Raw genomic sequence first — 16,310 nt, 5'->3', positions numbered from 1 at the left:
GCTACAGAAAGCAAAGAGCATCCCCGTTTAAGACCTTCCTCCAGGCCTCATCTCTTGGTAACTGCTTTCAAAAGTGCATCAAGCTAAGTAAAAATCAATCAATAGTTCCATAACAAGGGCCAGCTATAGGACCTCTTCACGCAAAAAGAAAAATAGGAAAGTTAGTTGCTAAACATCCCAGGTGCAGAGAGCTAGATTCACGGTTTCATTATGGTCTGTGGGAGAAGATCCAAGTTCAGGACTCCACAAAATTCCTCAGATGATATTGGTGGGAGGTTTGCAAAGAGAAAACAAGGTTTTATGTAATAACTAAAAAGTATACATTATCCAGTCCTCTACTGTAATTCTCCATTACTCAAAGCCACCACTACTTCTGTTTCTGCTCTCTTCTTTCCCCAGAATTCTATTTCTTTCCCTAAAAAGAAAAGGAGTACTTGTGGCACCTTAGAGACTAACCAATTTATTTGAGCATGAGCTTTCGTGAGCTACAGCTCACTTCATCGGATGCATACCATGGAAACTGCAGAAGACATTATATACACACAGAGACCATGAAACAATACCCCCTCCCACCCCACTCTCCTGCTGGTAATAGCTTATCTAAAGTGATCATCAAGTCGGGCCATTTCCACCACAAATCCAGGTTTTCTCACCCTCCGCCCCCTCACACACAATACACATTGTGAAGAGAGTGGTCACTTTGGATGGGCTATTACCAGCAGGAGAGTGAGTTTGTGTGGGGCGGGGCGGAGGGTGAGAAAACCTGGATTTGTACTAAGAAAAGGAGTACTTGTGGCACCTTAGAGACTAACCAATTTATTAGAGCATAAGCTTTCGTGAGCTACAGCTCACTTCCTCAGATCTGAGGAAGTGAGCTGTAGCTCACGAAAGCTTATGCTCTAATAAATTGGTTAGTCTCTAAGGTGCCACAAGTACTCCTTTTCTTTTTGCGAATACAGACTAACACGGCTGTTACTCTGAAACCTGGATTTGTACTGGAAATGGTCCAACTTGATGATCACTTTAGATAAGCTATTACCAGCAGGAGAGTGGGTGGGAGGAGGTATTGTTTCATGGTCTCTGTGTGTATATAATGTCTTCTGCGGTTTCCGCGGTATGCATCCAATGAAGTGAGCTGTAGCTCACGAAAGCTCATGCTCAAATAAATTGGTTAGTCTCTAAGGTGCCACAAGTACTCCTTTTCTTTTTGCAAAGACAGACTAACACGGCTGTTACTCTGAAACATTTCTTTCCCTATGATTGACTGTCTGCATTTCCTTCCCACCACCACCACTCAATTCTCATCTCCCTAAGGGTGTCACTGTCACATGCTTTCTTATTCCATGCACTAGAATGTGCAGCAATTCAGTAGTCAATTTTGACAGTGAAGTGTCACCACTGCGTTTTAGAGTTGAGGCTCCAATGAGTAATAGAGAGCAGAACAGTTCAGAACTATTACAGCAAATGTAACAGTTTATCTGCAAACTTAGGGAGATAGGGTCTGTTTACACCCTGTTCACATTTGGAAGGGTTTTTTTACATTGCAACCATGAGGGAATAGAATTTATTTATTTATTTTTAAGCAAAAGCTGCAATTCTAGAAAACCTGAGTGTGTCATGGAGGCCACAAATTCATCAACTAGGTCATATGCTTGACACCCCTCTCCTCAAGAGAGGAAGTTTGAAAGGCAAGCCAAATTACTCCCTCCTATAAGAATACATCTGGCAGTGAATTCCTTAATTAACTAATAATAAAAGGTATCATAAATGGAAAGGAGAGAGAAAAAAATGGAACAGGAAGTCAGTCTTTCACTTTGCCTACTAGGAGAGATTGAGCAACAATTAGTGGTCTGCTACAGCAAAGTGCAGCCTCCAGGCAAAGGTTAAACTCACTGAAAACAATCTTGTAATGCCCAGAAAAAAGTGTTAAAAAAAAGTTTATCCACGTTGCCTCCTGGCAGATTTTCTCTGCAGTCTGTCTCAGCTCATGTAGCAGATTGCAAACTCACTAGCTGAATTTGATATCATCATATGAATGCAGAGAGAGTTATGTTTTCATTATGCATGGTTTTTTATATATCATTGTGCCCTTAGTTCTCTTATTCCAGAGACAGTTTGTCACGAAGACTTACATATTCCATCAGTGCTTCTTTTGATATAAATATACAAACAGCTGATGAATCAGTCAGATTGGGGGGGGGGGGGTTCTTGCAGTCCTCAAGAAATGCAGCACTGACGCTCAAATGGAAAGTATTCCTTAGCGCAGTGGTTCTCAACCTTTCTTGACTACTGTACCCCTTTCAGAAGTCTGATTTGTCTTGGAAACCCCATGTTTCACCTCATTTAAAAACTACTTGCTTACAAAATCAGACAAAAATACAGTGTCATAGCACACTTACTGAAAAATTGCTTACTTTCTCCTTTTGTCTGTATGAAATTTTAGTTTGTACTGACTTCACTAGTACTTTTTACTAAAGTCTACATAAAACTAGGCAAATATCTAGCTGAGTTGATGTACCCCCTGAAAGACCTCTGAACCCCAGGGCTACTGTTGAGACACACTGCCCTAGCTTTAAGACCTTCAGGATGAAGGTTTAAGGTCATTAATAATAAAGCCATTTAGGGAGCTCTTCATAAGATAATGAAGAACACGTGCTGGAATTTCCAAATCTATACTCTTAATTTTCTGGCGAGAAGGAGCACAGTTCTTTCTGCTGCTCAGAGGAATCCTGTTAAGCAGGCAATCCACCTTCTCAATTAAGTAAAGGCACATACCAGCATTAAGTAAAGAAATAGACTAGACCAGAGGTACAGATTTCCTTACAAAAACAGAATCTGAAATCTGGTCTTTGGTCACAACCCCCACACAACATGCATTCCAGTACTTCAACCTGGCCTTGATAATAGGCTCTTTTGTGAATGGTGAGAATGCAGATAGGACCTTGCCTACATAACTTACAAGAAAAGCTGTTAACTAGAAGGAAGCTGGATCTGTGTTTCCAAATGGACCTTGGGCAGCAGGTCTGATCTACTCTGCCTGCCTCAGATAACCTATAGCAATGTTACTTGCTAGTGCTACAGATGCATACATTTTAAGTCTTATTACAGATCTTTGACTGCTCTGCATGCTCCTAGGAAGGGAACAAATGGGAAGAAAGGCACATTGAAAACTGCTCCAGCCTGCTTCAAAGAAACCCTTCCAGTTGAAGGGACATTATCCATTGGCCCTGCTTAAAGTCTAAGCTAGATTGACCTCTTCATCACCTGGATAGGTCCTCTAAAACTTAAGTGTTTGAGGCTTCACTCTCACAGGGCTACTGCAGTCTTCTTTATTCAACACAAAAGAGGCCTTTTTGCAAAACTAACACCCTTGAAAGTGTTTTCTTCAGTTTATCTGGTTAAATACAGGACTTGCTGGACCTCTGAAATAGGTCTAAGGCAGGGATTCTCAAACTGGGGGTCAGGACCACTCAGGGAGTCACGAGGTATTACATGGGGGGTGTCCACGAGCTTGCAGCCTCTACCCCAAACCGCGCTTTGCCTCCAGCATTTATAATGGTGTTAAATATATTTTAAAGTGTTTTTAATTTGGGGGGGGGGGGTTGGAGAGGCTTGCTATGTGAAAGGGGTCACTAGTACAAAAGTTTGAGACCCACTGCGAGCCTAAGGTCTGAGGCCTTATGTCTACCTCCATGGGGTGGAATCACACAACTCTCTCACTCAAGCCCAGATCCTGGACTACTGCACCCTGTATATCAACAGTGATTTCTCAGCAGGTCAGACTGGCTTAGGTACCGGCAATTCTTCCCTTTAGATGCCATAACCAGTGGTAGTTAGTAAGACTGCGATTTAGTCCTGGAATCCGTGACTTCCAAAGACCGCTGTGACTTCAGCCATCTGGGAGCTACAGGGTCCCCTGCCGCCTGTGGCGGCAGGCAGCTGTGGGGGCTTCCTGGCCACTGCTTGCGGCGGGGGGGGGGGATCCCCACAGCTCCCCACCACTCCTGGCTGGGGGGACCCCTGGCAGCTCCTGGCCACCAGCAGAGGGGGACCTTGGAGCTCCCACCCCTTCCTCCTCCCCGTCCCAGCATCTGCCCAGGCTACCCATTTTGTCATGGATATTTTTAGTAACAGTCAAGCACAGGTCACAGGCTTCTATGAATTTTTCATTATTGCCAGTGACTTATTAAAAAATATCTGTGACAAAAACTTAACCTTAGTAATTAGTGACCAGACAGCCTTCTCCAAACATTTACCACAGTTGGAACAAAGCATAAAAGGAAGAGAAAACAAAGAATTTTAAAGTCGATACACCAGGGTAGATTTGATTTCAACCACTAGTCAGGAAGACTGTTTCATCATGGTTTTCTACATAAAAAAAGTGTATTCTTGTTGGTTATAACCTTACTACATATTCTTCACAACTCAGAGATAGAGATGTAGGTTTCATTTTTAGAAGCCACACACTATACATTTTTAAATAGTTATTTATTTTGAAAACTTTTCAGATTCATTTTCTGATATAGCTGTAAAACTAATTATTGTTTGGCGATTTCATTTACCAAAAGGTAATTGAGGCAGATATTTATGAAGTCATTGGGAGGTGAACTATCATTAATATTTGGAGGATTTTCTTGCCATTCTGTATTAGAAGGAGAACATCACCAGACAGACATTTACATTGTTCTATTTAACTAAAAACAACAACGTAAAAGTATTCTGGATTTTTTTCTTCAACAGCAAACATATAATATTTTAACAAAAAAGCATATATCCCTCACTTCTAACATTTATCTACAGACTTCTCCTTGTCCAGATCTATTCCGCCCCCAACAATCTTCTTTCTACTCATTGAACTTTTTGAAACTTTGCACTTTTAGAGACGTATGAAGGGACTGACTGTGTACACAAATTTGCAGAGGGACAATAGAGTTGAGGTCTGTTATTTCTCACCTCTATATATTTATTTTAAAACATTTTTACTGTTAACAAGCATGTTACCTCTGGGAGAGACAAATCCACAATTTGAGAACCGCAAAACTAAGCATCTCTGATGGTTTCTTCTAGACTGAGACTCATTGGGTAGATAGAAAGATTAACCTAAATCTACACAGAAGCTTGTGGAACCCCATAAGATTGGGTCCCTAACCCATGAACTACTGAAATTCATTTACAAAAATTTTCTTTAACATTACATTAATATATTGTCTCATACTATAGAATTAGACTTTATAATCCCTATTCCATGAGGAGATATCTCTGAGCTATAACGGATCTTAATTAAAACTATATCTTTAGATAGGTGTGTGGCAGGGGGTTGGATAAAATGCTTTGAGGAAAAAAAGCAATTTAAATAAAAAAATCTGTTTTTATTTTTTTTTAAATCATTAATTTTTATCCACCCTGCTATATACACAGGTCTCTCTCACTCAGAGGCTTGTCATCTCGTCACAGAGACCCTAGGCAGTTCCCTCTTTACTCCAGACCCCTGGGGTTCAGGGTTGGTGAGAACAGCTTCTCATCAGCAATGCCCAACAACCATTGCCCCCTCCCTAGAGGGGGACACTTATCTCACCCAGAAGCTCTTTGTCTCAGGTTCCTCAGGTTTTTTGGTTCTCATGTGTTTACAAGCTGGGAATCCTCCCCCCTAAATACACTAGTTTGTGAGAGCTCCAAAAGGAATTGGAGGTGGGTCATCCACATGAATGCTTCTAGTATGTTCCCTTACATGTTTGTGAAGAAATATCTGAGGCCTTTGTTCTTTTTCCCACCTTGTATAGACAGCTTATGTTGGCTTCCTCCAATACACATAGTAAGCATACTAATATTTAACTAACTTTGTTTATATAATCAAACCCTTAATATTAATGAATCACGTAGCTCACATCCATTACACATCCCCTCATCTGCATGCCCTGAACTTTGTGGAGGGTGCAGAGTCCACAGTTAGAAGATCGGCCAGAAAGAGGCTAATGCAGGGCAGTCAATTTGGGTATATAGCTGGACAGGCTGAGGGAAAGGAGTGGATACTAAGTCAGAGGTTGTCATAAATATAAAGGGAAGGGTAAACCCCTTTGAAATCCCTCCTGGCCAGGGGAAAGCTCCTCTCACCTGTAAAGGGTTAAGAAGCTAAAGGTAACCTCGCTGGCACCTGACCAAAATGACCAATGAGGAGACAAGATACTTTCAAAAGCTGGGAGGAGGGAGAGAAACAAAGGGTCTGTGTCTGTCTATATGCTGGTCTTTGCCGGGGATAGACCAGGAATGGAGTCTTAGAACTTTTAGTAAGTAATCTAGCTAGGTATGTGTTAGATTATGATTTCTTTAAATGGCCGAGAAAAGAATTGTGCTGAATAGAATAACTATTTCTGTCTGTATCTTTTTTGTAACTTAAGGTTTTGCCTAGAGGGGTTCTCTATGTTTTTGAATCTAATTACCCTGTAAGATATCTACCATCCTGATTTTACAGGGGGGATTTCTTTATTTCTATTTACTTCTATTTTTTATTAAAAGTCTTCTTGTAAAAAAAAAAAACCTGAATGCTTTTTCATTGTTCTCAGATCCAAGGGTTTGGGTCTGTGGTCACCTATGCAAATTGGTGAGGCTTTTTATCCAACATTTCCCAGGAAAGGGGGGGTGCAAGTGTTGGGAGGATTGTTCATTGTTCTTAAGATCCAAGGGTCTGGGTCTGTAGTCACTTAGGCAAATTGGTGAGGCTTTTTACCAAACCTTGTCCAGGAAGTGGGGTGCAAGGTTTTGGGAAGTAATTTGGGGGGAAGGATGCGTCCAAACAGCTCTTCCCCAGTAACCAGTATTAGTTTGGTGGTGGTAGCGGCCAGTCCAAGGACAACGGGTGGAATATTTTGTACCTTGGGGAAGTTTTGACCTAAGCTGGTAAAGATAAGCTTAGGAGGTTTTTCATGCAGGTCCCCACATCTGTACCCTAGAGTTCAGAGTTGGGGAGGAACCTTGACAGAGGTACTCTGACTAAATTCAGCAAGAGCGTGAGGGAAGTAGTCTGAATCCAGGAGGTCTCCGAGGAAGAGATCTGGGAATGAATCCAGAGGCTGTATTCAGGAGAGTAGTATTGTGGGTTAGCTAACTTTAAGAACTGAATTTTGATGGGTTTGGCTTGTTTTATACTATTTACGTTCAAGTTTTTGTTCAGTCTTCATTTCCAAGGAGAGAAATACTCAGACTAAAAGTTTAAAACAGAGTATATCAGTAATTAAGATAAAATTCATTACAAACTCTGATGGTGAACTAAAGAGGCCTCTTCCTGCAAACCACAGTGTGCAGCAGCCCTCATAAACCTGTCATTTCCAGCACACTTTTCCCAATCCAGCTAAAATGGCCTCTCACATGTGCAGCATTCTTGAACTAAAAAAAGTTTAAGCTTAGGAAATACTCCAAGCTATACTATGCATGCACAGCATGTGATCTTCAGAAAGTCATAACACAGACCACCATGTATTCTATAGTAAACTACACCTATGTTCTGCAGCAAGAACACTGGATTCCATGGAATCTATTGCCTCAGGATGTAGGCTCTGTACAGTCTAGAATTTTTTCTCCCGGAAACAGCTCTTACTGAATCAAATAGGACTGAGGGAGAGAATATCAGAGGGATACTGTACTTTCAAGTTTGATTTTATATTGCCTCATTTTTAGAGTACTGCAAAATATTGCAATGAAAATGTATAATTACATTGTAGAATTCATAGAAAAAGGAGCAGAGGAAGAAGCAAGAGGTTTCAGCAATAGGTCTGGGATAGTGCTGCATTTGTCACCCAAACTGAAGCTGTGAAAAGGCAGTTTATTGCACAAACCCAAACACATTAAATGGGGTTTAAAATTGACCAGAATGGCAGTGTTAAATGTTGACACCAACATTTGTATCATCAGATTGAAGAAGGAACACCCCATTAAAAGGAATGGGCAAGCAAGAGCTTGGGGCTACTGTGTTCCATCTGCAAAGAATGAAGTAGACATCAATATCAAATTTCCACGGTTTACATTTGGGTGTTTCTCTTTGCAACAATGAGGGCAACATGATTTTTGTGGGAGTAAAAAGCTTGGTTTCTGGACCACAATTCTGCAGAACATACAAGGCCCTGTCAAATCAAGAACAAGTTTCAACAGAAACTTACTTTCTATTGGTTAGCACTATTCCTATTATTAATTTTGGTTTTCCCAACTCAGGCAATTTGGACTACAGACTGCTAAACACAGGACTTCTGTAATGGGAAGTATTTTACCCTGTCTCCTTCTCCACAGATGAGCCATTTCTGTTCAAGCTTTCAGAACACACTGTAGCACAAAGATCACACACTGAAAATTTCAGCCAGTTATAATCAATTGATAAAGGGGGTTATAATGAAAACCGTTATGAAACCTTGAGTTTTAGCAGGAGCTGCAGCTCCTGCTATAATAAATTTAAAGTATGTGCATGTATGCTTTTACACGGATAAATTAAAAATAAACTTTCACCTTTTCACAAACATTAAATTTTAAATTTCAAAACAAGGCACTAAATTCTGTTTTGCTGAAGAAAAGGATGTGGGCAGTATAAAAGGAAATCAGGAATGCACTATCTTGGCAAGGCTCCAGAGACAAACATTAAAGCAGAGCTGTGACAGAAGTTTGTTATACAAAAGTCTCCTTCAGGACACTAATTGTGGAGCCTGAATACTTCCAGATGCTTACAAGGCTTTAGCCAGCAGTCCAGCAAAATCCAAATTACTAAATGATAAACTATCCAATAATGTAGCACTCAGGTTCCTGGCATAGAATTAGTTGGAAACTGTATTATGTTTCAAATAGCAAGCTTGCCAATAAAGAGGTACTATCTAAACAATCTGCAACCAAGTACAGAGTTCATTATAGATCATTACGCCAGAGTGTGGGAGTTCATATTTTGATAGTGCACTTCTTGTCAGTGTCAGAAAATATCAACTTAGTACCACAGGTTTAAGAAAAAAAACTGAAGTTTACAGAATCCCTCTCATCACGGTCTGTTGTCCTCAAGTATATAAAGCTGAGACTGTAACTTTTCCACCCTTTGGCAATATCTAAAACTGCAGATTCTTACAAAAGAATTTCCACTGGTTCTGGTGGGAGCCCAAATGCAAGCTTCTGTGACCAAGCTTTTTTCAAAAGCCACATTTGAATTTTTCAGCAGGTTTAATTAAATATGGTGAGAAAAATGCCAGAGTCCTGTGAACTAGTAGGGAATCTTACAAAAATATTCTCCACCATAGACATAGCCAGAGATTTCAAAAAGTTTAATTTAAGATTTTAGAATGTTTTATTGGTAACCAAACTTCTTAAAAGTGTCAACTAGTTTGCACATTGTAATAAAGGGGGGAAAACCAGGCTCCTGCATCCTGTTACAACATAAAAGCCAGTTTACACTTTAAATGCCATTTTATAAAATGTGCTATAAAGAGCCTTAGTTGAATTTGAAGATTTATGATATACTAAACAAACTGACTTGAGTAATCAGAAAAATCTTTGCTGACAAAACTCAACATTTATCCCCAACTCTTCAATAAAGGGTGTCAAATGACTGACCCCTTTAAGAGGGAGTAGGATCCAGTGCATGTGGACTGATTACCTGCTGCCCAAATGGGCTTAAGGAAAAGCCTTATGAAGTAGGAAAGCTGCAGGTAGTTGTTGGCAGATGTCTGCAGACATTGCAGGGATTAAGAAGGATCCTGCAAGGCCCTGAGTTAGTAAAGGGAATGCCTATGGAGATTCAGAACCTCTTGCCTGGAGTTTGGCAGAGAGCAGAAAGACAGACAACTTAGGGAGGGGGGGCTGAACCCAGATGAAACTGGGAGGAAGACTACTGGTTTGAATTCTATTTTGAAAGATTTTAAGACTTAATAAATTGGACCCGAGAAGGGGAATGTTTTGACTATCTGGACTGTGTGGACTCTAAGGGGCTGTAAGTGAAGGGGAAACTGAGGCAGGCCTCAGCAGCGCCATGCTGGCCAGAAGTGGGTGCTACAGGGCAGGCATGCCCTTTGACAAGGTGAGATGTTTCAGATTTGTCTTTAATGTTGAAGTAGCACCTAGAGTTTCCATTCTGCTAGCTACTATACAAACAAGTAAAACAAAAGTTTCTCTGGTTAAAAGGCATGCCCTGCCATTTACTTTGCCACAGCAGTTGCCATTTAAGCATAAAAGGCTTTCCTGTGGCTAAAGTAGACTACCCTGTTGAGCCACACACTGCTACAAAGGGTTAGACCACCTCTCCAAATGACACTATAACTTATCCAATGTGGTGTTTTCTCTTCTCCACCCAACGCTCAATATCACTATATAGTGTGATCTTTCAGGTTCCTATCATACATGTTTGGTTACAGAAACCCCTCCTCCTTGTGCTACCTTTCCTTGAGAGTGGACATGATTTTGGCAGATCTTATGAGCTCCAGCCTGAAGGAACTTCAGAAGACGACTTCCTACAGGTTTTCCAACTGTTAATTTTCAAGAGATATTTATGCTTGCTTCAGACATTGTTCCAGTTCTCCGCACCAGCAAGTGGGATCCTCAGCCCAGTACCTGTTGTAAAGATTCCACACACACACCCCCAAATTTTAGTTCCTTTAACACCACCACATCAGTAGACTGCACTAGTAGTTCAAATACTCTGCCTTCAAATATTCCCACCACCTACCCTTGGCACCAGAGACAAAATAAGGGCTTGTCAACACTAGAAAATTGCACTGGTGCAACTTAATTTTTCAACTCTCAACCTCTTTTTCTGGTTTAAGTGTGTGGACATTCTTGCATTGTTAATAATACAAATAAAGTGGCTGGCTTATTTTCGTTAACCATGTTTTTCGCTGACTTAAGCTAAACTGAAACAAACATGTCAACACAGCCTTTTACACTAATTTAACTATAGCTGTTTAAAAATTCGTGCCTCAAGTTATAACAGCACTACTGTGTCATATAAACAAGCCCCAAGTTACCTAGTAGATATTTTTGAGGCCTAGCTCTCCAGTCTGATGTTATCCACTGTCCTAACTTAGTCTAGTCAAGAGCAGCCTCCCCTGTTCATCTCAACCACATCTGGTACTCCTTATTGGTGTCTGAATACTCAATTATTTTAACCCATCTGATAGCTGAACTGCCCGATGCACTAAACTCTCCAACCAAAGTTGCTCTCAATCCTTCTTTCACTTAAGATACCCTCTCCACCTCACACAGAATATGTTTATCCTGCAATGAACTCTGCCTTTAATCAGAATGGGCCATTAAAATCCATAAGGCTTGCAGAAGCAGTTAGCACCCCCTCTGTATAAAAGCCAGTTATGCAACTCCATACATATCTGGATAGGTCTAAAAAGGTAGGACTATGTACTCTACATCCACTCCAACATCAGGCAGAATCAGACTACACAGAGGATTCCACTCGTTTACTGATCCTAGTTTCTTCTTCGGTAGAAACTACAAGTAGTCAATGATTCCCACTTCCATGCTATTAAATTTAAATGTCCCCTTTCCAGTATTTTCCTGGTCAGTTATGAGAAATTACCTGCTTTGCCACCCACATGTAGAATCATACTCATCCACAATATCTTCCCCTGCTTCAGAACACTGATTATTTCTCCTTCCTCATCTACCCTTAACATTCGGATGTAAGTCAGATCCTTAAAGCTACCTGTCACCTTTGCCTCCCTCTCTCCCCATCCCCCCAAATCTGATCTTTTCACATTTCCACTACTTTCAGTAAGTTTTCCTCTAACATCTTCTGACCTAAAATACTACATGTCCTTTGCTCAGAATGCTAAGGTCTAACTTCAGAGGCATGGTAAGAAACATGTTCTGACTATTAATCCTTACATTTATTATTCAGATATCAAACCCCACCCCACGCCCAATAGAAACATTCACTTTACTGTTAAAAACAAAAAAACCCACACAAACAGAATGGTCACAAAATCTATGAGAAACACTATTTTGAAGACCTCCAACATAATTCTTGTCAGAAGCTACAGGTTACTGAATGCTGTGACTTGAGGACAACTAGGCACTTGACAAGAAGGCTCCATTCCTGGGGCAGCATCCTGAAGAGATGTACAGGGACTGAGAGGCATACCACTGTTTAAGGGCTCAGGAATATTTGTGCGTGTGCGCGTCATACCGCAAGGGGAGGGCAATATTCTGGAGCTTGGAGTGCCAAACAAGAAAATCCTTTCGGAAGATCCCCAAATTATCTGTACAGTACCCACCAAGAATACTACTCTTCCTGGTAAGCGTAAACACAAGTCCTAGAGAACCATCACATGGAGAAGCAGGACAGGCACAAGATCAACTATCTGCACCAATGAGGATGCAAGAGTGACAGTCAATACATTTGATCTAAAGCTGCAGAACCACGTTGTTAGCAAACGCTGAAAGGGGGCTAAGGGCCTTTGAGAGGTCTCCATGGTGCAGCACCATAGAAGACCACACCAAAGGATCACTGAGAGCAGTTCGCTGGGTAAGGAAATGCAGCAGAGTTCCTGGAAAAGAAGAAAAAAAAAAGTGGGGAAAGTCCATCACCTAAGTACAGGTGAGGAAGAGGTTAACCCCACCAAACAGAAAAGAAAAAAGTTACTATAAAATGGGAGACCTGGTCTCCCTAGGCCAAGTACTTACATTTGGCTGTAAGGGAAGCCCAAAACCTGTTCTTACCCGAGGATAAAGCTTAAAAAAATAGCCAGATGGACCAGATTCCTAGAAGGCTGTACTCACGGCTAGGTGGGATAAGGTGGAAGAAGAGGATTTGATTCCTAGGATTTAGTAGTGGTACTTTCATGGACGGGGAAGTCGGAGAATAGAAATCCAGCTCTTGAGGAGTTGGAGTTAGTTAACATATCTGACTATATTAGAAGCAGCATCACTTGCCCCATAACCTCAGCCATGCGGAACGCAATGCCATCCACAGCCTCAGAAACAACTCTGACATCATAATCAAAAAGGCTGACAAAGGAGGTGCTGTTGTCATCATGAATAGGTCGGAATATGAACAAGAGGCTGCTCGGCAGCTCTCCAACACGAGTTTCTACAAGCCATTACCCTATGATCCCACTGAGAGTTACCAAAAGCAACTACAGCATTTGCTCAAGAAACTTCCTGAAAAAGCACAAGATCAAATCCGCACAGACACACCCCTGGAACCCCGACCTGGGATATTCTATCTACTACCCAAGATCCATAAACCTGGAAATCCTGGGCGCCCCATCATCTCAGGCATTGGCACCCTGACAGCAGGATTGTCTGGCTATGTAGACTCCCTCCTCAGGCCCTACGCTACCAGCACTCCCAGCTACCTTCGAGACACCACTGACTTCCTGAGGAAACTTCAATCCATCGGTGATCTTCCTGATAACACCATCCTGGCTACTATGGATGTAGAAGCCCTCTACACCAACATTCCACACAAAGATGGACTACAAGCCGTCAAGAACACTATCCCCGATAATGTCACAGCTAACCTGGTGGCTGAACTTTGTGACTTTGTCCTTACCCATAACTATTTCACATTTGGGGACAATGTATACCTTCAGATCAGCGGCACTGCTATGGGTACCCGCATGGCCCCACAGTATGCCAACATTTTTATGGCTGATTTAGAACAACGCTTCCTCAGCTCTCGTCCCCTAAAGCCCCTACTCTACTTGCGCTATATTGATGACATCTTCATCATCTGGACCCATGGAAAAGAAGCCCTTGAGGAATTCCACCATGATTTCAACAATTTCCATCCCACCACCAACCTCAGCCTGGTCCAGTCCACACAAGAGATCCACTTCCTGGACACTACAGTGCTAATAAACAATGGCCACATAAACACCACCCTATACCGTAAACCTACTGACCGCTATTCCTACCTGCATGCCTCCAGCTTTCACCCTGACCACACCACACGATCCATCGTCTACAGCCAAGCTCTGCGATACAACCGCATTTGCTCCAACCCCTCAGACAGAGACAAACACCTACAAGATCTCTGTCAAGCTTTCTTACAACTACAATACCCACCTGCAGAAGTAAAGAAACAGATTGATAGAGCCAGAAGAGTTCCCAGAAGTTACCTACTACAGGACAGGCCTAACAAAGAAAATAACAGAACGCCACTAGCCGTCACCTTCAGCCCCCAACTAAAACCCCTCCAACGCATTATTAAGGATCTACAACCTATCCTAAAGGATGACCCAACACTCTCACAAGTCTTGGGAGACAGGCCAGTCCTTGCCTACAGACAGCCCCGCAACCTGAAGCAAATACTCACCAACAACCACATACACAACAGAACCACTAACCCAGGAACTTATCCTTGCAACAAAGCCCGTTGCCAATTGTGCCCACATATCTATTCAGGGGACACCATCACAGGGCCTAATAACATCAGCCACACTATCAGAGGCTCGTTCACCTGCACATCCACCAATGTGATCTATGCCATCATGTGCCAGCAATGCCCCTCTGCCATGTACATTGGTCAAACTGGACAGTCTCTACGTAAAAGAATAAATGGACACAAATCAGATGTCAAGAATTATAACATTCATAAACCAGTCGGAGAACACTTCAATCTCTCTGGTCACGCAATCACAGACATGAAGGTCGCTATCTTAAAACAAAAAAACTTCAAATCCAGACTCCAGCGAGAAACTGCTGAATTGGAATTCATTTGCAAATTGGATACTATTAATTTAGGCTTAAATAGAGACTGGGAGTGGCTAAGTCATTATGCAAGGTAGCCTGTTTCCTCTTGTTTTTTCCTACCCCCCCCCCCCCCCGATGCTCTGGTTTAACTTGGATTTAAACCTGGAGAATGGTCAGTTTAGATGAGCTATTACCAGCAGGAGAGTGAGTTTGTGTGTGTATGGGGGCGGGGGGGATGTGAGAAAACCTTGATCTATGCAGGAAATAGCCCGACTTGATTATGTTAAGAGTTGTCACTTTGGATGGGCTAGCACCAGCAGGAGAGTGAATTTGTGTGGGGGGGTGGAGGGTGAGAAAACCTGGATTTGTGCTGGAAATGGCCCACCTGTTGATCACTTTAGATAAGCTATTACCAGCAGGACAGTGGGGTGGGAGGAGGTATTGTTTCATGATTTCTGTGTGTATATAAAGTCTGCTGCAGTTTCCACGGTAAACATCTGATGAAGTGAGCTGTAGCTCACGAAAGCTCATGCTCAAATAAATTGGTTAGTCTCTAAGGTGCCACAAGTACTCCTTTTCTTTTTGCGAATACAGACTAACACGGCTGTTCCTCTGAAAGCTATACCCACAGTTTAAGCAAATGCCCCAAAAAACTGCACAGCTGGTATCAAGTCTGGGAGAAGATGACAAAGTTATTTATCCTCAGAAGTGGAAGTATGGAATACCAAAGGAAGATCTGTAGTCAAGCAACGTCTTTAAAAGCAGGAGGTCAGGGGGAGGAGTGCAGGAGCTTGCCAGTCAGCAGATCAGGTCCAGGGACCCCCAGCTCCTGCTGCTCCATTCTTAGCTGCGAGGCTGCCTCTCAATTCCTCCCCCCACTCCTAACATACTTAGCTACGCCAGCATAACTAACATAGGTCAGGCCTCAGAGCAAAAGCAGCTCATCTTATATCCTTGAAAGCAATTCCCTTTTCCCAAGTGAAACTATCAGAATTCCTTGTTCTCTTGAGAGCAGCTCCTCTCCCCCTCCATAGGCATGCTTTTTACATTCTCTCCTCAGTTTTTAAGGAGGATACAAAGATAAAAGTGCTCTATCAACCCATACTGTATTCTCCACATTCTAGAAGACGGTCCACTGAGGAAGAGAAAACCTTTAACAATGACTAGTGGCCACTTTTCAAAGTCTTAACCTTTCACACAACATCTTGGCTCCCCTAAGCAGCTACTCTTGTCAAACTATTACTTAATAGCAAAGGCCCAGACTCTCTGTACAACTTCCTACAAAGAAAGCAAAATGGAATGAGGTAGTTATATGTACCTACTCCAGTTGACAGCTCTTCATCCCCTACTTCCTGTGAGGGTATCCATAAATTACATGCTGACGAGTTTGTTTAAAATGACAGACACATCTAATGCACTTGTATGAAGTATGACGAAGTCTAGTTTTTGAAACTGGCCAATTTGACCACAAAAAGAACATTCATCTTGAGCTCAGAGTAGCCCCTTCTCCTCCATAACTATGGATGCATCTTGGGTCTTCTTGGCATGCCTCTGATCTTTGATAGCCAGCTGATCTGACCAACTGGTGTTTGGCTCTTCCTCTACACCAGAGCTGTATCTACTCGGTCCAGTTCTTGAGCTCCTCC

General features: G+C 42.0%; 1 protein-coding gene across 3 annotated transcripts in view; it reads right to left on the bottom strand.

Annotated features, from left to right (window-relative positions):
* The window catches only part of MYH10 (myosin heavy chain 10), a 144,736-nt gene that overhangs the window by 118,981 nt on the left and 9,445 nt on the right, over positions 1–16,310 (bottom strand). The window lies entirely within an intron of this gene.

This window comes from Lepidochelys kempii, chromosome 14 (genome assembly GCF_965140285.1).
Source record: "Lepidochelys kempii isolate rLepKem1 chromosome 14, rLepKem1.hap1, whole genome shotgun sequence".
Taxonomy (NCBI): domain Eukaryota; kingdom Metazoa; phylum Chordata; order Testudines; family Cheloniidae; genus Lepidochelys; species Lepidochelys kempii.
The sequence above is the reverse complement of the archived record's forward strand: the minus strand, read 5'-3'. Positions and strand labels throughout refer to the sequence as shown.